Source organism: Gigantopelta aegis, chromosome 10, assembly GCF_016097555.1.
Source record: "Gigantopelta aegis isolate Gae_Host chromosome 10, Gae_host_genome, whole genome shotgun sequence".
Taxonomy (NCBI): Eukaryota; Metazoa; Mollusca; class Gastropoda; order Neomphalida; family Peltospiridae; genus Gigantopelta; species Gigantopelta aegis.
The window spans coordinates 45,103,458-45,126,989 of NC_054708.1; the positions used below are offsets into that span (position 1 = coordinate 45,103,458).

Genomic DNA, 23,532 nt, shown 5'->3' on the forward strand with positions numbered 1-23,532 from the left:
ATGCTGAAAAATAATTTGGTAGTCTACATGTAGGTTGGCTTGAATTGTTTTCACCCCTACAGGTCCAGGTAAACATTTTATGTTCCGTATGTCATCTTTTCACCTACATATTAATTGCTTTAAAAAAAAAAGAAAAAAAAAAGGCCTACGGTTGGCCTTTAATTGTTTTTTTCAAGGCAGGGTTGGGTACCCAGATACGCACATTTTTTTCTTAGGCCTATATATGTAAGTAACTAATACCTTGTAACAAAATTAAACAACTCGGGGTCTGTTACCAGATGATAGCTACATGTACACATACATAGATTATATACACCTGGAAGGACAGGTACACATGTATATTGACTTTCAGTTTCCATTCCATGTAAACCAATAACAGGTTCTTAATTCATTGAAAAGGACAAATTAATTGTGAAACATTGATGTCTTATTGTAGAATAGATTACAGAAAGGAAGAAAACAGTGTATTAATTTTATTCTCAAGGCATCATATGATAGCACTGCAGGGATATATATTTAGATGACAGTGTTTGAGAACACAGGCAGTAAGCATAATACAAGTCACTTAATTGATGGATCTCATGGCATCATATGATAGCACTGCAGGAATATATATATTTAGATGACAGTGTTTGAGAACACAGGCAGTAAGCATAATACAAATCACTTAATTGATGGATCTCATGGCATCATATGATAGCACTGCAGGAATATATATATTTAGATGACAGTGTTTGAGAACACAGGCAGTAAGCATAATACAAGTCACTTAATTGATGGATCTCATGGCACCATATGATAGCACTGCAGGAATATATATATTTAGATGACAGTGTTTGAGAACACAGGCAGTAAGCATAATACAAGTCACTTAATTGATGGATCTCATGGCACCATATGATAGCACTGCAGGAATATATATATTTAGATGACAGTGTTTGAGAACACAGGCAGTAAGCATAATACAAATCACTTAATTGATGGATCTCATGGCATCATATGATAGCACTGCAGGAATATATATATTTAGATGACAGTGTTTGAGAACACAGGCAGTAAGCATAATACAAGTCACTTAATTGATGGATCTCATGGCACCATATGATAGCACTGCAGGAATATATATATTTAGATGACAGTGTTTGAGAACACAGGCAGTAAGCATAATACAAGTCACTTAATTGATGGATCTCATGGCACCATATGATAGCACTGCAGGAATATATATATTTAGATGACAGTGTTTGAGAACACAGGCAGTAAGCATAATACAAGTCACTTAATTGATGGATCTCATGGCATCATATGATAGCACTGCAGGAATATATATATTTAGATGACAGTGTTTGAGAACACAGGCAGTAAGCATAATACAAGTCACTTAATTGATGGATCTCATGGCACCATATGATAGCACTGCAGGAATATATATATTTAGATGACAGTGTTTGAGAACACAGGCAGTAAGCATAATACAAGTCACTTAATTGATGGATCTCATGGCACCATATGATAGCACTGCAGGAATATATATATTTAGATGACAGTGTTTGAGAACACAGGCAGTAAGCATAATACAAGTCACTTAATTGATGGATCTCATGGCACCATATGATAGCACTGCAGGAATATATATATTTAGATGACAGTGTTTGAGAACACGGGTAGTAAGCATAATACAAGTCACTTAATTGATGGATCTCATGGCACCATATGATAGCACTGCAGGAATATATATATTTAGATGACAGTGTTTGAGAACACAGGCAGTAAGCATAATACAAGTCACTTAATTGATGGATCTCATGGCACCATATGATAGCACTGCAGGAATATATATATTTAGATGACAGTGTTTGAGAACACAGGCAGTAAGCATAATACAAGTCACTTAATTGATGGATCTCATGGCACCATATGATAGCACTGCAGGAATATATATATTTAGATGACAGTGTTTGAGAACACAGGTAGTATGCATAATACAAGTCACTTAATTGATGGATCACAAGGCATCATATGATAGCACTGCAGGAATATATATATTTAGATGACAGTGTTTGAGAACACGGGTAGTAAGCATAATACAAGTCACTTAATTGATGGACAAGAATGATCTGTTGATAATATAAGTCTTACATGTACATTTACACATTTTTTGGCACGAATGGTAATGTAAATACAAAATATGATTGTAAAGATAAAAAAGTACTACCTAACCTAGTACAGTACAATACAGCACAGCGCAGCACAGCACAGCACGGCGCCTGATAGGTATGTTATGATGATATATACATGTACGTAGGTATAAGCTTTCAAGAATGATAATTAACTGGGAAAAAACCCATAGCAAATATTGATTATATGACTACAAAAATATGTCTTTATTATGTAGCATTTGTTACATTATTTTTGTGGTGCATATTCAGTTTCCAGGTTGGGGTTGGGTTTTTCTTAGTTAATTTAACATATTTTATTAATAGTAAAGAAAAAACAACTGCAGTGTTAATAAACTATCTTGTTTCCACTAGTAACCATTCTCGCCTGCTGTCAACAGGAAATGAGAAGATTAATGCTATCTCGGCAAATGAGTTTTTAGCAAAAACATTGTTATTTAAATCATGCCAGTGTGCATTCATGGGAACTTTTGTCATGAAACCAGCCTGATATACACGTGTAGAAGGATTCTATATATAGACAGGTTTATTGGCCAGTCACGTTAAAGTACTGTGCGCAGCAGTGTTTAGAATCACGTGATAAACTACTGGGCAATAATCAGGGAAAACCAGTCTATAGCAAGAGACCTTCATTATACTATAGGTATAATTCCAAGTGTGAATATGGAACTTTTTATTAAAAATGAAAACATAATCATTTCTGCACATTATGAACTAGTAGTATAGTTGTAAAAAACAAAAACAAAAACCCACATCAACAACCATGACTCTTCTATATATAAGAATAGATCTTACAACCTCTTACTCCTCGGACAAAGAAGAAGAAGTTTGTTTTGTTGAACGACACCACTAGAGCACATTGATTTATTAATCATTAATCGGCTATTGGATGTCAAACATTTGGTCATTTGACATATAGTCTCAGTGAGGAAACTCTCTACATTTTTCCCATTAGTAGCAAGGGATCTTTTATATGCACCATCCCACAGACAGGATAGCACATACCACGGCCTGATTTACACCAGTTGTGGAGCACTGTTTGGAACAAGAAATAGCCCAATGGGCCCACCAATGGGGATCGATCCCAAACCGACTGCACATCAAACAAGGGCTTTATCACTGGGCTGCATCCTGTCCCCTTGCATGGACAAATGCTTTGCTAATACACTGTTAGCTAGTTCTTAATTGTTGCAGAGTTTGAAGTAAGAGACAATTTGCCTTTGAATTGCTTTATCATTTTGCTATGAGAACGTTATTGATTTTCCTATTGACAACACCCTTTGGCAAGAAAAAGAACAATGCTGTGACACCTGATGGACTGCAGTTTGTGACATTTGCAGAGTTTCCCATTAATTGGCTGGATGCACCGCACTGTTAGATAATAAGCTAAGACCACACATGCAGTTGCCTCTAATACTACCTGATGCAGGTTGTTGTTGACCAAATATTTGCGTATATCATTAGTTTACAGTGAAGCGTTCACATGGAGAAATGTTATGAGTGCTCTTGTTCAAGATTTTCATACTGTCCAGTTTAAGGTAATTTGCATATTTTTTGGTATTTTTTAAAATAAAAGTTAACTTTTAACTTTTATTGCTGTTATATTGCGTGTATTTTTATTTTATGTTCATTTTCTTTTGTAGGTAATGAATATTAACCTTTGATATATTTTTTTATCACTATATGTTTTTTTTTTCTTTTCTTTTTTCTTTTTTACACTTGTTTGACCGTGCATGCTTTTATAATGTTCATCAGCAGAGCTTTTTTAATAATGATTTGTCAGAGATCTGTCCATTATCATTGTCCATCCATCCATCCATCCGTCAACTTAATTTTTTATTAAATCATTCTGAAATTTGGTTTGATGAGCCTCTTGGGCACTTTCCAGACACTAATAGAGAGAAAGAAAGAAAAATGTTTTATTTAACGACACACTCAACACATTTTATTTATGGTTATATGGCGTCAGACATATGGTTATGGACCACACAGATTTTGATAGGAAACCCGCTGTCTCCACTACATGGGCTACTCTTTCCTATTAGCAGCAAGGGATCTTTTATTTGTGCTTCCCACAGGCAGGATAGCACACACCATGACCTTTTTTTTAACCAGTTATGGATCACTGGTCGGTGCAAGTGGTTTACACCTACCCATTGAGCCTTGCGGAGCACTCACTCGGGGTTTGGAGTCGGTATCTGGATTAAAAATCCCATACCTCGACTGGGATCCGAACCCAGTACCTACCAGCCTGTAGACCGATGGCTTAACCACTATGCCACCGAGGCCGGTCAGACACTAATAGAGTAATATTTTAAAAAGCTTAAATAATTTTTTTTTTCTTTTGTGTTTTTTTTTTAATTAAAAATTTGAAAGTTATCTTCTAGAATTTTGATTAGATAGTTCTGAAACATGGTACCATGATTCTCTGCCAGGGCAGTCTTCATTTAACATTGAAAAATTAAAAGTCTCCTTTTAGAGTTTTGATTGGATGGTAATTCTGTGATTGGGTGGGATTTAGCTTAGTTGGTTGAGTGTTCGCTTGAGGTGCTTGCATCACAAGATTGAACCACTTCGGTGGATCCATTGAAGTGATTGGGTTTTTCCTCGTTCCAATCAGTGCACCACAACTGAACAAAGGCTGTGATATGTGCTTTCCTGTCTAGAAAAGTGCATATAAAAGATCCCTTAATACTGCATTAGAAAAAATTTACCAGCTTTCTTCTGTTGACTACGTGTGAGAATTACCAAATGTTTGACATTCAATAGCCGATGATTAATAAATCAATGTGCTCTAGTGGTGTCGTTAAACAAAACAAACATTTTGGTACACTGATCATCTGTGGCATTCTCCAGAAACAAACAAATAAATTTCGGGAATTGTAAATGTTTGAATCTTTATTAATGTCTGGTACAGTTTTAACGGGATAATTTTAATGATTCAACTTGTCTCATAAATACCTTAACATGGTCTTTACAGATCCATGAATGATCATCTATTGTTGACAACATTTATGAGTTTTGGAACAATATTTTATACAGCAGCACTGCTGTTGATGTCAGCGTGCGGATGTATAGCCCAGTGGTCAAGTGCTTGCTTGATGTCAGCGTGCGGATATATAGCCTAGTGGTCAAGTGCTTGCTTGATGTCAGCGTGCGGATATATAGCCCAGTGGTCAAGTGCTTGCTTGATGTCAGCGTGCGGATGTATAGCCTAGTGGTCAAGTGCTTGCTTGATGTCAGCGTGCAGATGTATAGCCCAGTGGTCAAGTGCTTGCTTGATGTCAGCGTGCGGATGTATAGCCCAGTGGTCAAGTGCTTGCTTGATGCGTGGTCAGTCTAGGATCTATCCCTGTCAGGGGGCCCATTGGGCTATTTCTCATTCCAGCCACTAGTGCACCACAACTGGTATATCAAAGGCTGTGGTATGTGCTCTCCTGTCAGTGGGACCGGCCTCGGTGGCGTCGTGATAGGCCATCGGTCTACAGCCTGGTAGGTACTGGGTTCGGATCCTAGTCGAGGCATGGGATTTTTAATCCAGATACTGACTCCAAACCCTGAGTGAGTGCTCCGCAAGGCTCAATGGGTAGGTGTAAAAACCACTTGCACCGACCAGTGATCCATAACTGGTTCAGCAAAGGCCATGGTTTGTGCTATCCTGCCTGTGAGAAGCGCAAATAAAAGATCCCTTGCTGCTAATGGGAAGAGTAGCCCATGTAGTGGCAACAGTGGGTTTCCTCTCAAAATCTGTGTGGTCCTTAACCATATGTCTGATGCCATATAACCGTAAATAAAATGTGTTGAGTGCATCATTAAATAAAACATTTCTTTCCTGTCAGTGGGATGGTGCCTATAAAAGATCCCTTGATACTAATGGAAAAATTGTAGCGGGTTTCCTTTCTAAGATTATATATGTCTAACACATGGTTATTTCAACACTGTTTGGTGTCTAACACGTGGTTATTTCAACACTGTTTGGTGTCTAACACGTAGTTATTTCAACACTGTTTGGTGTCTAACTCATGGTTATTTCAACACTGTTTGGTGTCTAACACATGGTTATTTCAACACTGTTTGGTGTCTTAACACATGGTTATTTCAACATTGTTTGGTGTCTTAAACATGGTTATTTCAACATTGGTGTCTAGCACATGGTTATTTCAACACTGTTTGGTGTCTAATACATTGTTATTTCAACACTGGTGTCTAACACATGGTTATTTCAACACTGTTTGGTGTCTCATACATGGTTATTTCAACACTGTTTGGTGTCTAACACATGGTTATTTCAACAGTTTGGTGTCTTAAACATGGTTATTTCAACACTGTTTGGTGTCTTAACACATGGTTATTTTAACACTGTTTGGTTTCTAACACGTGGTCATCTGAACACTGGTGTCTAACACGTGGTTATTTCAACACTGTTTGGTGTCTAACACTTGGTTATTTCAACACTGTTTGGTGTCTAACACGTGGTTATTACAACACTGATGTCTAACACGTGGTTATTTCAACACTGTTTGGTGTCTAATACATGGTTATTTCAACACTGTTTGGTGTCTAACATGTGGTTATTTCAACACTGTTTGGTGTCTAACACGTTATTTCAACACTGGTGTCTAACACATGGTTATTTCAACACTGTTTGGTGTCTAACGCATCGTTATTTCAACATTGTTTAGTGTCTTAAACATGGTTATTTCAACACTGCTGTCTAACACATGGTTATTTCAACACTGGTGTCTAACACATGGTTATTTCAACACTGTTTGGTGTCTAACACGTAGTTATTTCAACACTGTTTGGTGTCTAACACATGGTTATTTCAACACTGTTTGGTGTCTAACACATGGTTATTTCAACACTGTTTGGTGTCTAACACATGGTTATTTCAACACTGTTTGGTGTCTTAAACATGGTTATTTCAACACTGTTTGGTGTCTTAACACATGGTTATTTCAACACTGTTTGGTGTCTTAAACATGGTTATTTCAACACTGGTGTCTAACACATGGTTATTTCAACACTGTTTGGTGTCTAACACGTGGTTATTTCAAGACTGTTTGATTTCTAAGACATATAGTTATTTCAACACTGTTTGGTGTTTAACACATGGTTATTACAACACTGTTTGGTGTCTAACACATGGTTATTTCAACATTGTTTGGTGTCTTAAACATGGTTATTTCAACACTGGTGTCTAACACATGGTTATTTCAACACTGGTGTCTAACACATGGTTATTTCAACATTGTTTGGTGTCTTAAACATGGTTATTTCAACACTGGTGTCTAACACATGGTTATTTCAACACTGGTGTCTAACACATGGTTATTTCAACACTGTTTGGTGTCTTAACACATGGATATTTCAACACTGGTGTCTAACACATGGTTATTTCAACACTGGTGTCTAACACACGGTTATTTCAACACTGTTTGGTGTCTAACACATGGTTATTTCAACACTGTTTGGTGTCTAACACATGGTTATTTCAACACTGTTTGGTGTCTTAAACGTGGTTATTTCAACACTGTTTGGTGTCTAACGTGGTTATTACAACACTGTTTGGTGTCTAACACATGGTTATTTCAACACTGTTTGGTGTCTAACACGTGGTTATTTCAACAGTGTTTGGTGTCTAATACGTGGTTATTTCAACACTGGTGTGTAACACATGGTTATTTCAACACTGGTGTTTAACACATGGTTATTTCAACACTGGTGTCTAACACGTGGTTATTTCAACATTGTTTGGTGTCTAACACGTGGTTATTTCAACACTGGTGTGTAACACATGGTTATTTCAACAGTGGTGTCTAACACATGGTTATTTCAACACTGTTTGATGTCTAAAACATGGTTATTTCAACACTGTTTGGTGTCTAACATATGGTTAGTTCAACACTGGTCCCTAACATGTGCTTATCAGTCCTCTATCCCTCCAACTGGAGGGAACTCTAGATTTCGACTTTGTCCATCTGTCCGTCTATCCTGCCCATCCATCAGTCTGTCCCACATATAATGTTCCAGATTTTTCACTATGCATCAAGATATTGAAATTTTGTGTATAGCTTTATCATAATTATACTATTACAGATCAAGTTTGACTTTCATGATGATTTACCCATTTTTTGACAGAGTTACGCATACATTGTACATGTATGGTCCTTGAAGTTAGGAGATACTGAAATTTGTGTTTCTGGACATTTTCCCTCAATGCCTCAAATATTGAGCTGAAAGTTTGAGTATACATGTTTGTGTAGCTTTATACGCAAATGTTTACAGATTAAGTTTGACTTTCATGACAATTTTCCCACTGTTGACAGAGTTGTGGCCCTTGAATTTAGGAGATATGAATTTAAGATTGTTTTCCGGACTCTTTTGTTTGTTTTTTTGTTGTGTTTTTTTGCAGTGTCTCAAGATACTGACCTGAGGTTTTCTGATATAGCTTTATTGTGTACTATTGCAGTTTTGACTTTCTTGATGATATAGCTTTATTGTGTACTATTGCAGTTTTGACTTTCTTGATGATTTACATATTTTTGAGTAATATACATGTATACATGTGTATATATGAACCTTGATAATAGGAGAAAGAAAGAAATGTTTTATTTAACGACACACTCAACACATTATTTTACGGTTACATGGCGTCAGACATATGGTTAAGGACCACACAGATTTTGAGAGGAAACCCGCTGTTGCCACTACATGGACTACTCTTCCGATTAGCAGCAAGGGATCTTTTATTTGCGCTTCCCACAGGCAGGATAGCACAAACCATGGCCTTTGTTGAACCAGTTATGGATCACTGGTCGGTGCAAGTGGTTTACACCTACCCATTGAGCCTTGCGGAGCACTCACTCAGGGTTTGGAGTCGGTATCTGGATTAAAAATCCCATGCCTCGACTGGGATCCGAACCCAGTACCTACCAGCCTGTAGACCGATGGCCTACCACGACGCCATCGAGGCCGGTGAAAATAGGAGATACATGTACAAAAATTTGTCTTTTGGACCTTTTTTGCAATGCCTCAAGATTGATTGAGTGAGTGAGTGGGTGAGTGGGTGAGTGGGTGGGTGGGTGGGTGAGTGAGTGAGTGAGTGAGTGAGTTCTTTTTTGTTGATTGATTGATTTGTTTATTTGGGGTTTTTGGGGGAGGGGGTTTATAATTTATTATTATTATGTCCTACCTTATATTATCAGTTCATATCAAAGCAGGGTTTAGCTAATGGCAGCAAGGAATATTTAATCCCAATAACTGTGAGAAAGCGGCTTTTTTGTCTAGCTGGATAAGACCCACCCCTATCGGTAGCAGTTTTAGACTGTGTACATGTATCTGGCTCAGCAGGACAATATGTTTGCAGATTGCATAGCTGATTAACGATTTTGTTATCCTTTAAGAATGTTAATAATGTTCAAAAAGTATTTATCATTCCATGTATTATTAATGACCAGGTTAAACTTAGTTATTATCGGCAGAATTTTTTTAAAATTTGTTTAACATAGTGTGTGGCCAAATGTCATGTCACTGGTGGTATAGGATTGATTATTTCTGTTACCTTGTCATGTCTCTGCTGATTTAAATGCTGCCATTGAGTGGCTCTAAATATCCTGTCACACTCGAGCTCCATTGTTATTAAGTGTACCGCCGCAAATAGCATTTGGTTTATCGATTCCGTGTGAATATCTCAGATGATTCCTGCATGTGAGTCTCATTCTTTGGCTCTTTTCACAGTTACATAGTGAAACCTATCTGAAGCAGCCACCTGGGAGAGTATCATCAAGTGATCTCTACAGACAGGTGGCTGTTCAATACAGGTCAATATAATATATAAGAATTTTGGTGTTAGGGAGGTTTGGTTAGAGAAGTCCGCTGCTATAGGTACATGTAGGTTTGGTTAAAGAAGTCTGCTTTTAGGAAGGTTAATTGGGTTAGAGAGAATTTGGTTAGTGTTACGAATGTTTGGTAAGAGAGAATTTTGGTGTTAAGAAGGTTTGGTTAAAGAGAATCATGGTGTTAAGGTGTTATAAAGGTTTGGCTAGATAGAATTCTGGTGTTAAGAAGGTTTGGTTAAAGAGAATCATGGTGTTAAGAAGGTTTAGTTAGATAGAATTCTGGTGTTAAGAAGGTTTGGTTAGAGAGAATTCTGGTGTTAAGAAGGTTTGGCTAGAGAGAATTCTGGTGTTAAGAAGGTTTGGCTAGAGAGAATTCTGGTGTTAAGAAGGTTTGGTTAGAGAGAATTCTGGTGTTAAGAAGGTTTGGTTAGAGAGAATTCTGGTGTTAAGAAGGTTTGGTTAGAGAGAGAATTCTATTAGAAAGGTTTGGCTAGAGAGAATTCTGGTGTTAAGAAGGTTTGGTTAGAGAGAATTCTGGTGTTAAGAAGGTTTGGTTAGAGAGAGAATTCTATTAGAAAGGTTTGGCTAGAGAGAATTCTGGTGTTAAGAAGGTTTGGCTAGAGAGAATTCTGGTGTTAAGAAGGTTTGGCTAGAGAGAATTCTGGTGTTAAGAAGGTTTGGCTAGAGAGAATTCTGGTGTTAAGAAGGTTTGACTAGAGAGAATTCTGGTGTTAAGAAGGTTTGGCTAGAGAGAATTCTGGTGTTAAGAAGGTTTGGCTAGAGAGAATCATGGTGTTAAGAAGGTTTGGCTAGAGAGAATTCTGGTGTTAAGAAGGTTTGGCTAGAGAGAATTCTGGTGTTAAGAAGGTTTGGCTAGAGAGAATCATGGTGTTAAGAAGGTTTGGCTAGAGAGAATTCTGGTGTTAAGAAGGTTTGGCTAGAGAGAATTCTGGTGTTAAGAAGGTTTGGCTAGAGAGAATTCTGGTGTTAAGAAGGTTTGGTTAAAGAGAATCATGGTGTTAAGAAGGTTTGGTTAGAGAGAATTGTGGTGTTAAGAAGGTTTGGCTAGAGAGAATTTTGCTTTTATAATTGTTTGGATATATAAAGACAATTTTGGTGCTAGGGACATTTGGTTGAAGAGAATTCTGACATATGGTATGATGTATGACGTTTGGTTAGAGAAAATTCTGGTGTTAGTTAAGTTTTGGCTAGAGGGAATTCTGCTATTAGGGAGGTTTATTTTGAAATAATTATTACACTTTAATAATAATTTTTAGAAAGAAAAAAAAAAAGTATTTTGAAAGTTTGTTTGTTTTTTCCAAAAAATTAATGGTTCAGTTGGCCCATGTTGATTTCCTGTTGGTCAGTGTTTGGATTTTAAAATTCTGCTTATAAATAATAATTAATTCTCCAAAATATATTTAAAAGATAATATTGTGAATTTAGCGACATACACAGAATTATTATCCACATGGTTCGAAATAACCAAGTTAATAAAAAGCATATGAAGCACACATGTAATAAAAAGTGTAATGACATAATTTTGGGAAGTGACGTCATAACATGATGTAGCTTTGCCAGTCCTAGCTCAGATTGTGCATGTAAAATATGACATCATTTTGTCATCTCCTTCTAGTTATAGATGAAACATTTTGAGATGGTCCTTGTTGTTCATAACAAAATTAACAATAATAATGTGGATAATAAAGAAATTATTACTCGCATGTGAGTCGTACTGATTTTACGAAAAGAGTGTCAATACAAAATTCCTGACACTTGTTTCGTAAAATCAATACAACACTCAAGCTTGTGTAATAATCTCTATATATAAACTAATGTTTTTATCAGTTCTCTGTAGTTAGAAATCCTGCCTACACAAATTAAGGAAACTCATCCAGACTCAGTTTTAAACTTGGTAGTTCTGCTGTATAGTCACCTCTGAACCACTTCAGACCTGTTATTGAGAGTTCTCTTTGAATCACAGCCATCACTCAAAGACCTGCCTGTCCAAAGACAAAGTCTGGTGTTAATTTGATACATGTATGGTAAATGTTCTTGTTTTTCATCTAAGAGAAACCTCTGGTCTTTTAAGGGATGATTGCGAGATTAGTTTTGAACCTGAGAGACATGCATATGGCTGTGTGTGTGTGTGTGTGTGTGTGTGTGTGTGTGTGTGTGTGTGTGTGTGTGTGTGTGTGCGTGTGCGTGTGTGTTCGTCAGAGCTGGTTACACATATCAATGCTTTATTCATATCATGTGGTAAATGGTAAATGACTCGATCTCTCTGTATAGCAGGATGTGTGCTTATTGGAGGACCAGTGCCCATTTGTTAAAGCTGTGTCTTGTTTGTACAATCCAAACTGTGTCAGTCTTTCTAGTTTTCTAGATTTACAATGTCATGATGTTCCTCCATTGTTTATATCTGTTTTAAGTCCAGGCCCATAGCAGGGTGGGGGGGGGGGGGGCCAGCCCCCCCCCCAATAATTTTGCCTTTTTTTCTTTTTTTTAATAACATTTACATCTCGACTGAATGTAAAAGTTGTAGCGAAATTAACAGCGAGAGTTACAGTAACTGGCAAATAACCTTAATAAATTTTAAATGAAGTATGAGCTGTAGATAATAGTAATTGTTATATTTTTTTCTGTAATATGACTAATGAAAAATGCACAGATTAAATGGCAGTAACTGTAACTATCAATTCTTGTAATTACGGACTGATGAACTGAGCATTATGTAAAAAACAGAGTAAATATGTTTTAACTGACTTATTTGAGAAGCTGCAGTTAAAGAGGGGCAGGACGTAACCCAGTGGATTTGCAGTTGGTCTGGGATCGATCCCCAGTGGTGGACACATTGGGCTATTTTTCTTTCCAGCCAGTGCAACACGACTGATATATCAGAGGCCATATGGTATGTGCTGTTATGTCTGTGGGATGATGTATATAAAAGATCCCTTGCTACTAATGGAAAAATATGGCGGGTTTCCTCTTTATGAGTATATGTCAGAATTACCGAATGTTTGACATCCAATAGCTAATGATTAATAAATCAATGTGCTCAAGTGGCGTAGTTAAACAAAACAAACTTTCTTTCTTTCTGCACTTACAGATTTAATTAAAAGCAAAGAGGAATTTATTTGTGGGTTCTTAGGATTCTTGTATATTAGAACCACATTAATTAATCTGGTATCGATTCTGTAATGCTAAAAATAGACAGTCTACATTTTTCCAATAGTAGTTGTCTATATTGATCACCTTTTCTCCATTTGGAAATGTATTTAGGTAAAGAAATGAAGGGACTAATTTAGTTGTATATACATGTATATAAATAGATCCTTTTATATTTTTTATATAATTAAATGAGTTTTCAGACTGTCATATATTCAGACTTGCAACCTTAATTATACCTTCAAAATCAGGGAGGTGTATAGACTTTCAAAGATCCACCATAACTAGATTATTATTAGGATCAAATATGTGAACATTTTTCTGGAGTAACCCTTGTACTTGTGGTAAAATTAATAAAGAAATGAGTGTTTTAAAAATATTGTTTTATTGAAGACAAACACCATGTAAAGTAAAATTTGTTTTATTTAACGACGACACTAGAGCACATTGATTTTTTTATCTTATCATCGGCTATTGGACGTCAAACATATGGTCATGTTGACACTGTTTTTTTAGAGGAAACCCGGCAGGCAGCAAGGGATCTTTTATTTGCGCTTCCCACAGGTAGGATAGCACAAACCATGGCCTTTGTTGAACCAGATATGGATCACTGGTCGGTGCAAGTGGTTTACACTTACCCATTGAGCCTTGCGGAGCACTCACTCAGGGTTTGGAGTTGGTATCTGGATTAAAAATCTCATGCCTCGACTGGGATCCGAACCCAGTACCTACCAGCCTGTAGACCGATGGCCTAACCACAACACCACCGAGGCCGGTTTAACACCATGTACATTGTAATTAGTCTTAAAGTGGCAGATCCTAGTTTCAACCTGTGGATATGGACACTAAGTTTGATTAATTTGCAAACCTGTAACACCTTTGGATAACGTTACAATTACAGAGTGAAACAAGAGCCTGTGACTGTGAAATGGTGAAATACCCTTTAGACTCGACTAAAACTTGACTACATAACCGATACATCTCAGATGTACGTGCATTTTTTAAAATATGAAAAATGCATTTTGTGGTAGTAGAAATACCAGGATGACCAGAAACACTTCGGTTGTACAGAAATGGATAATCTAAACAATAATTTTTAAGTAATGTTTGATTTCAATGATCGAAAGATTAAGACAGATATCTTTTTTATCAAATTGATGTCATTTACAGATGAGCAAGTCTTGTGCAATTAATTTATCAATATTTTATTACCGTACATCTATGTACAGTAATGATCATGTAATGTGACTAAAAATGCATGCAACATTTTGTTTACTTTTGAGACAGGGTCTTATCATTAAACTAAACAGTGTCTGCCCATCATCCTTTCTGACTGTCTGCTTGCCTGCCTGCCTGGAACATGCCCACACAAATCACTAACCATCATGCACACAAACACTGCCCGCCATCCCACCTCCTAAACTATGTATCTGCCTCTCTGTCTGTCTGTTTATCGATTTAAAGAAAGGAACGAAGGAAATGTTTTATTTAACGACGCACCTAACACATTTTATTTACAGTTATATGGCATTGGACATATGGTTAAGAACCATTGAGAGAGGAAACCTGCTGTCGCCACTTCATGGATGGGCTACTCTTTTCGATTAGCAGCAAGGGATCTTTTATATGCATCATCCCATAGACAGGATATAGCACATACCACAGCATTTGTTACACCAGTTGTGGAGCACTGGCTGGAACGATAAATAACCCAATGCATGGGCCCATCGACGGGGATCGATCCTGGACCGACTGCGCATGAAGCGAGCTCTTTACCACTAGGCTATACATCCCGTCACAATCTGTTTAAAGAGTCACAAGTTGGGATGGACACTCTTGTCATGTCATAATCCTCTACTGCTGAACCAGTCCAATTTCTGTCTGTTCCCAATTATGGACTCAATACCAGTTAAGTCAGCCGCTAGCTAATTCACCATTAATGCAGTGATGCCAAATATTTAATCCATATTAACCCCAATCTGCTTCACTGAAGAATGTTTAGTAGAGAAATATGACCTAGGTACCTACTGGAGTAGAAATGAACCTTTAATTAGTGTGATTTCTACAAACTGTGTTCAAGTGATGATGATGCTCCCATTGTGACACATAAAGTTGTGAACAACAGACATACACGTGTATTAATTAATGGGGCTTAAATTAATCATGTCTGATGTAGTGTGTTAATTAATGGGGCTTACATTAGTCTTGTCTGACGTAGGTTGTTTTCACCTTTGCTGATGATATGTACGTTGTATCAACACCACCTTTTCCAGCACATATTTTCTCAAAAATAGTGTGTTTGTGTGTTTGTGTGTGTGAGTGAGTAAGTGAGTGAGTGAGTGAGTGAGTGAGTGAGTGAGTGAGTGAAACTGTACAGGAGAGTTTAAGACCATGGTGTGCAAACATTTTAGGTGGATCGGGTCATATGCTCCCATGAAAAATACTCTTTTTTTTAAATGTGCTTGCTTTGTGGTTTTGACCTCCAACTCTCCACATCCCATTTTACATGTATGTTTGTGCATGCACGTGTGTGAACATGTACACATGTATGTTTGTGCATGCACGTGTGTGAACATGTACACATGTATGTTTGTGCATGCACGTGTGTGAACATGTACACATGTATGTTTGTGCATGCACGTGTGTGAACATGTACACATGTATGTTTGTGCATGCACGTGTGTGAACATGTACACATGTATGTTTGTGCATGCACGTGTGTGAACATGTACACATGTATGTTTGTGCATGCACGTGTGTGAACATGTACACATGTATATACTTTCTTATTGTATGGGAAAGTCTAGACTGGCGAATGAATACATGTATTTTAGGAAGGTCAGTTCCAAGCTACCCTGAAAAGAGAAAAAAAAAAAAAAAAAAAAAAAAACTGGCATGGAGCAAGGGGTAGTTTCTAACCACAACCCCCCTTTGCATACGCACCTATGTATACATGCATATGTGTATATGTCTGTGCGTGTGTGTGTGTCTGTATGTACAGCCAATTAAAATTGCCTTGTTTTTATTGTTACTATATTTAGTTCATTGCAGTTTTTAAGCAAATATTATGATTACTATGCTATAACAATTACTGTCATCATTTCTGTAAGCCATATCTATTATCCATGGACAATTCTTTAAGTGTATACATAAAAATTAAAGATTCAGTATGTTAGTGGCAGAATCTAATTCAGAGATCACAGAATCTAATATCAGCTTAATAGCCGGTGGACATGAGACAGAGTTTTTTTTATTATTCTAGCTTAGTGTCCAGGGACGTCTGTCATTAGTGGTCATTATTTTACTACTGTGCTGACTCGAGCAAACAGGCATGGTGCTCACTTGATTGTCATCTTTGTGAGGTTTTTAAGTTTGTTTTGTTTAACGACACCACTAGAGCACATTGGTTAATTAATCACCGGATATTGCATGTTAAACATCTGGTAATTCTGACTCATAGTCAACAGAGGAAATCCGCTACATTTTTCCTAATGCAGCAAGGGATCTTTCATATGCACTTTCCCACAGACAGGAAAGCACATACCATGGCCTTTACTCCAGTTGTGGTGCACTGGTTCGAATGAAAAAAACAAAACAATCAGCTGAATGGATCCACTGAGGTTGTTCAATCCTGCGATGCCAGCACCTCAGGCAATCACTCAACTGACTGAGCGAAGTCCTGTCTCTCCCTGTGTTTAGTCAGCATTATTAGGAATATAAAAAGTATGCAGAACAGTGTTTCTTTAAAAAAAAAAAAGCAATCTTATCAGCATCTTAAATTGCGTTCTTCAAAATGATAAAAACACTACAAGGGGTTATATATATTTCAGAATACTAGTTTTGGTGTCAGATGGAATTTTAATCTTTTGCCTTGTATTCCTTGTAAGTCATCCACATTAGGAAGTAAAATAATACAAACACATGTGAAACTTAAATTATTCTGTATGTTCAAAACTTAGTTCATGTTCCTAAATGTTTTAAACAGGTGAGAATGTGTTTTGCGAATGTGTTCACAAATCCCATACTACATTAATTGGCTGGTGATGTAACAAGAACATGTTCTCATCCATTTGCGAATGTATACAGTTTCGAATACATGGATTGATAATCATGGAGTGTGACCAATTAAATAGGCATGCACATCACCAGGAACTAAATTCTGAAAGTGGTTGGGGTTTTTTGTAAGGAACTATTAAACTGACAGTCACAGAACTTAATATTAGTATTAACTGCAAGAATTATAATCAAGTGTCAAACCTAGTTCAAGGTAATTGTAGAACCATCATGATAATTGTAGAACCACCATGATAATTGTAGAACCATCATGATAATTGTAGAACCATCATGATAATTGCGAGGTGCCAACAACAGCTCAAACTGCATTTATTGTATTTGTGTTAATACTATTGTCTTCTGTAAACCCTATCTTGTCACTACAGCTTGGTATCATGTTCCTCACATGCAGGGCTACAGAATTGCAACCTCCCAAAATGGTAAAACAAAACCCATACCAGGTGAATCAGTATCAAAACCCACTAGCCTGTTGGGTGACTCACAATTTTGAGTAAAACTGTGCTGACGAATGGTTTGTTTTATATATATGATGAATGAAAGTGGTCCTATGATTTGAGAAAAAAATCTCGGGCTAGTGATAATATCTGCGGGCTAGTGGATTTGTTTTTATTTACGAGCCCTGCTGGCTATTAAAACAAATTCTAATTCCACAGGCCTGCATATGCTGTTCTGTAATGGCCTGATCACTGTAATACAGTTTTGTTCTGTTCTGTATATGGAGATACTACACTGTCAGGTATAGCATACACAAAGAATATGTTCACATATATTAGCTGTTAGCATGCAGCTTAAAGACAGTATAAAACTAGCCTGAGATTTTTTCTCAAATTTTATGACCACACCGAATTGTTAAAGACAGTAAAACTAATTAACTCACACTAAATGCAGTCACATTGTTTCAGCGTTGAACTGCAGCAGTGTAACATGTTTTGTTTCAGTTAACATGTACAAAAGTTTACCCAATGGTATGCTGACATTTCAGAAATGCTTTTTTGACTTGAGAATCTTTGTAATCAAATCTATCATGGTCGGTGGATGCTTCCTGTATTACTATTAGACAATTGTCGAAAGACCAAGGAATATTTATGTATAGCTGGTGTCTGGGGATTTTGCTTGCGCCACATTGATCCTAAGTCTTATTAATCTTACACCCAACAACTGTACACCAGTTATGACATAAAGGCAATAACTTAAGATGAAATAGTTTTTGTGTGGGTTTCCATTTAATAAATGGCATGGTAATAATGTAATAAAATAAGGAGTGGTTTGCTTGTTTACTTGTAGTACAAGAAACATTTTGTTCAGTATCTTGTAGTGATTCGCTATATGCAAGTTTTAGATCTGAGATCGCTACACAGTTTTAAAACATTAAACAGTACATACATGTAGTTGCCAATCAATTTTCATGCGATTAGAAAATATTGCTAATCATGATTTTGAAAACAAAATGTTCCCTGTAGCAAATTCAAGTCACTGTATCATGATCATTTCTCATTTGCAGTTTTTTGCAATATTTCATTAAATATTATATATAGTAATAATATAATAACTGAGATTAGCAAGTCTCTTTCAAACCATACAGATCAAAATGTACTACCGGGTAATGTTATATACTCTTCCAAAAAAGTAGGGCAACCTGAAATATTAAAACATACGTTTTGACCACAGACATCCTAGTAAAGAACGTTCAGGTCTGTTTATCAACATTCCATAGTTTGCACATCCATCACGCAGTTGCCCCATACACATGCATGGGGTGTCATTCTCGATTTTGACAATTTCCAAGAAGGTCCATTAATCACTGTGGAACATTATTTTTGTCAATCTTTTTCATTCTCTTGATCATACAGTTGTTATTATTTTGTTTTCTTTCATTTTTTTCTTTTTGGAATTTGCGATTTACTAATTAAAAATGTCAACTTTCAAATTTCACTTCTGACCCCAATCGTCCTTTAAGACCGTTTGTGGTCATAAAATCTACTGTGATACTGAACTACCAATTGTAATGTTTGACCAATTAATTCACTATTATCATATAACCATTTCCCACAGCTAATTTTAATATCCTTACAATTTTGGCAATTGTAAATTCTTATTAGAGTTCCCCTACTTTTTTGAAGAGTATATATTGACATGCAGCTTAATTATGTGTAAATAAATTTACAGTAGGATAATCGATATAGGTCATAGATATAACAATTTGACTAATTTATTATTAATTTAATAAATCGATTTCTAATGTTATAATATTTGTAAGTAACATATTATTATATGAAAGTAACACATTTTATATTACCAGCTAAACTATTTAATAACTGCTTATTACAAGGTTCAAAATCAACCTGCAGTTGTGAAGACAATACAAGTATTTGTCTCATTATTGTTTACCATCTGTATTCAAGGATACAGGGTATCTTTAAGAATGTGATAGCACTGATGGGAGACTCAAAATGTATATGACAATTAACTTACCATACAGTCTAAACTTTACTAGTAGTGATCCATAATAATGAGAATGTCTTAATAAAAGAGTAACGTTACTACATAACCATACATATGTAAGGAAGATACTGCACTCTAAAATATACAGGCACAGTGTAACCCCTCTAAACCGGACACCCTTGGTACCAAGGCAAATTTCCGGTTATAAGAGGGATCTGGTTTAGAGAGGTTAAGCTCTGTCCTGGTTTTTAAAAAGGGACTCTGTAAAACGTCCAGTTTTGAGGGAATTTCAGTTTACAAAGGTTAAGTTATGTCCTGGTTTTTAAAAAGGGACTCGGTGAAACGTCCGGTTTTGAGGGAATTCCGGTTTACAGAGGGTCCGGTCTTGAGAGGTTTCAGTGTACATTTTTACAGTTTTAGTTCTGAGGTGGATGTTGATGAAGCTTAATTATTGCAATATTTTAATTTTTATGTCTAATCTGTTTTGTTGTTGTCCAGTCCAGTGCCCACAGTTGGAATATCAAAGGCCATGGCATGTCCTGTCCTGTCACTGGGAACATGCATATAAAAGATCCCTTGCTGCTAATGAAAACATAAAGCAAGTTTTCTTTAATGGACAGGCATTTAAATATTAAATAGATTACAGCAGTGAAGGAGTGTGCATATTCTTTAAAACACAGATGGCCATCTAATGGAAAAATGTAGCTGTAGCAGGTTTCCTCTATATAAGACTGTATGTCAAAATGACCAAATGTGGGACATGCAATAGCCAATGAGTAATAAATCAATTTGCTCTAGTGGTGTTGTTATTCATTCATTTTTAGACTGTGTCACAATGACCAAATGTTTGACATCCAGTACGTAGCCAGTGATTAATAAACCAATGTGCTCTAGTGGTGTTGTTAAAGTTCCCTTTCATTCATTCATTTTTAGACTGTGTCACAATGACCAAATGTTTGACATCCAGTACGTAGCCAGTGATTAATAAACCAATGTGCTCTAGTGGTGTTATTAAACAAAACAGATTTTAACGTTAAGCTATCAAAGTGAAAATTATATTCATTATACAAATAAATTAATTTAGTTGAATTATTTATTATTGTGAAAAATAAGTAGTAAACAATAAAGACATTTATTTCATGTGATGTTTGCAAGGCGACCACTGCGGTGGTCGGGAGACTTATTGATCTTTTGCTGGCTGCACCATGGGTTCCAGTTTCCTAATTATTTCAGCTCTAAGTCCGTTTCAGCTTAGCATGAGACATCGGTTGGTGTCTGCTTTCCAGTTGGAAAAGAAACGTACTGTGTGCTTGTGAAGTTTCTTTCATTTTCCTATATGACGGCATTCACTGAACAAAAAATGGAATTAATTAAGTAAGCAAAACTAATACTGATTGACTGGTACAAGCCAGGATGGTGACCAGGCGTCCAAGCTTCCAACACAGTGTTACATTAATTGTTTCCTTGATACCTGGGAGTATCATGTGTTACTGTCATTGATTTTGTGTCTTTTAGTATTCTTGAGATTAACTTTACATATAGCTCTACGTTCCTGTTTTTAAGTAAGAAGGTAAGTTTGAATTTTTAATATTTATTTGTTTGATATATTTAGAGGAAGTAGAAGATGTCTATAATTATTATAGTCTTCTACTAGCTGCATGGTCCAATCAGATGGGACTATTATCCACTTAACCATTCGTTTTACTTATACTTATACAAACTGATACTTCATTGATACCAATACATTGTATGTATGTATATATATATATATATATATATATATATATATATATATATATATATATATATATATATATATATATATTGACATTAAAAAAGCAGCAAAAGACATCTTTTATTTAACAACGCACTCAACACATTTTATTTATGGTTATATGGCATCGGACATATGGTTAAGGACCACACAGATATTGAGAGAGGAAACCCGCTGTCACCACTTCATGGGCTACTCTTTCCTATTAGCAGCAAGCGATCTTTTATATGCACCATCCCAGACAGGATAGTACATATCACGGCCTTTGATATACCAGTTGTTGTGCACTGGCTGGAACAAAAAATAGTGACATCCAAAAGAAACTATACCAACACTCTTGAGATACTACTGAAGAATTAAAAAAAAAAAAAAATGTTTCCTATTTAAAACAAATATAAATTCATAAGAGAAGTGTTTTGGCATGTTGGGAACACAATTTCATTCTATAAAATTAAGATGATGTTTAACCTCTATTTTATTTCCTTTATTCACCTTATAAAGAAAATTAAATCAATTTTTTTTAGTATAGTTTCTTTTTGATGTCAGTATAGGTAACTTAATTATGTAGGTAACTTACATGTATACACCACTTATTTATAAGTCAAGTATATTTCACTTATAAGTTGGTATAAGTAATTTCTATAAGGGTAGGTTATATATGGCCCATGAACTTAGGAGATATAGCAAATATCATTGTTTTTTGTCATTTTCTTTGCAATGCATAAAGATACTGAACTAAAATTTTGTGTATAACTTTATTATGTAGCGTTACCCATAACGTTTTGAGTTTCATGAGGATTTGCCCATTTTTGATAAAAGTTGTAGCCCTTGAACATAGGAGGTATTATAACCATCACAGTTTTCCAAACGTTCTTTGCAGTGCCTCACAATATTGAGCTAATAAAATTTTGCACATACCTTTATCATGTGTTTACAGATCAAGTTTGACTTTCATGGGGTTTAATTTAACCCTTTTTGACAGTTATGGCCTTTGATATTATGGCTATCAAAACATCACCGAACATTTGTTTTCAATGCTTCAAGATATTGACCTGACATTTTATTTGTATAGGTAACTCCATCATGTAGAGCTGGACAGCTTGTGCACCATAACTTCACAATGATGATGCAATCAGTGTAAAAGTAAAGTTTGTTTTATTTAACGACACCACTAGAGCACATTTATTTTTTTATCTTATCATAGGCTATTGGACGTCAAACATATGGTCATTCTGACATTGTTTTTTTTAGAGGAAACCCGCTGTCGCCACATAGGCTACTCTTTTACGACAGGCAGCAAGGGATCTTTTATTTGCTCTTCCCACAGGCAGGATAGCACAAACCATGACCTTTGTTGAACCAGTTATGGATCACTACCCGCGCAGAAATGTTATATTCATATATTACATCCCCATGAACCTTTTTTGGACTTACATGTAGTAAGGACATGTATTTTTTAGCAGTATTATCGCAGAATGCTTGAGCAAAATGTGTACATATACATGTGCATGCACGTGTACATGTATACATGTTTGTGTGCGTGTGAGTGTGTGTGTGTACATGCGTGTGAGTGTGTGTACATGTGTGTGTGAGTGTGTGTGCATACATGTGTGTGAGTGTGTGTGTGCGTGCATGTGTATGTGATATTTTGCACCAAACATGTTTTTGGTAAACTCACGGAGCAGAATAATGGCATCATTCAATGGCCGATGTTTCTTTAAAAGTAAACACAAACATCTAGACTGGTTTAGCAACACAATGGTGTGGAATTTCAAGTCATCATCAGAAATTCATTTAGGCTGGGCCCAGGGAAGATGAGATATGGTGTAACATGGATAAAGATATGTTTGATTGAAACAAGAACATCATCATCATGTGGATAAAAGTGTGTAGTGGTGTTAAACTCCTTAAAATATATTTTAAAAATATTCTGGGGGGATGGGTCTCTTAATTTTAACATTGATTGTACCTGTAGCTACACTGAACTTAATACTATTCTGTTGTCTAGTTTTCAAGTAACCATTCAGCCTTTTGTGTTTACCAGCAAAACACACTG

At 36.1% G+C, this 23,532-nt stretch overlaps 1 protein-coding gene across 1 annotated transcript in view; it reads left to right on the top strand.

The window, feature by feature from the left end:
- LOC121383648 (1-phosphatidylinositol 4,5-bisphosphate phosphodiesterase epsilon-1-like) overlaps positions 1–23,532 on the top strand; it is a 154,233-nt gene that overhangs the window by 70,379 nt on the left and 60,322 nt on the right. The window lies entirely within an intron of this gene.